This window comes from Lucilia cuprina, chromosome 4, assembly GCF_022045245.1.
Source record: "Lucilia cuprina isolate Lc7/37 chromosome 4, ASM2204524v1, whole genome shotgun sequence".
Taxonomy (NCBI): Eukaryota; Metazoa; Arthropoda; class Insecta; order Diptera; family Calliphoridae; genus Lucilia; species Lucilia cuprina.
The window spans coordinates 10,058,686-10,060,031 of NC_060952.1; positions in this window are offsets into that span (position 1 = coordinate 10,058,686).

A 1,346-nucleotide genomic window follows, 5' to 3' on the forward strand; every position below is an offset into this window, starting at 1 on the left:
CGTCCTTCTTTTTCCTTGCTGCAGGAGAAATAGAAACAATTTACATACATATGTATGTACACATATTAAGGTATGTATTTATTCGGTTATTTATTTTAATCGGTTAAATCAACAAATATTTATTAATATATGTATAAGCAATTCCAAACGATTGTATGTGACATTCACATGCCTTCAGAGTGGTATAGATTTTGTAAAATTAGGAGTACTTGGAATACAATTTTGTCATTCTGTTCCATTTAGAGAATACTATATTTGCAAGAGGAATCATGCCATTCGGAACCTTGCTTTCCAAAATATAGATTAAAATATGGCGACATCACACGTGACAAGAAACGGAAGTGTTTTTAAAGTACATACAGTAAATATTACGAAAATCTGCGAAAACTGTAGGTGTATCTTTTTTCAATTTCTTACCCTATGGGACATATTTTTCATTAGTAATTCATAATTTTTAAATAAAAAAAAAATAATATTATTTTATAATGAACATTTTTTTTAGGTTATAAAATATATATTTTGAAAATATATTCATACACACACTTCAACAAATCAAACGGAGTAAAAAGTTCAGACGGACATAGCCGACGTATATACTTGTTTAAGCAATTTATAGATAAAAATAAAAAAAATGAGTTATATGGCGACTAGGGTCAAATGTAGACCGATCATCACAAAATTTTAGGGTGTGATTTTAATAAAACTTATTTGTGTCAAATTTTATCATAACTCACCTCTAATCACTAGTATTTAGTGATTAGAGGTGAGTTACGGACGTTTAAGTGTTGTTCTGAAATTAAACTTTGAATGGAACTATAGTCAAAGGAGTCCCAATCGTTATAAAAATCGGCATAGAGATTTAGAGATTTAAGATCTGCCGATTTTTGCAAGGATAGTATTATAATTACCAGAATTATGAGCTAAAAAGTGTTATGGCGGCGGGGTGTTAAAGTAGACCGATTTCAATAATTTTCAACAGTCTTCGTCTTTTGTAGCACAAAAATGCAGAAGTCATGAGGGTTTTATTTTTCCAGCCGTTGTTTACCTTTTCATGGAATTGCCCACATGTATTAGTGCTTAACTGAGTTTTGTGTAGGTTTAATATATAATATATAACTAAATTTTGTTCGAAATTGATTGTTAGGTCGCAAAATAAAATTAAACTTCTGTAAAGCAACTTTAAATTGAAAAATTAACTTCCCTATCTATTTATCTATCTATCTATCTATCTATCTATCTATCTATCTATCTATCTATCTATCTATCTATCTATTTATCTATCTATCAATCTATCTATCTACATATCTATCTATCTATCTATCTATCTATCTATCTATCTATCTATC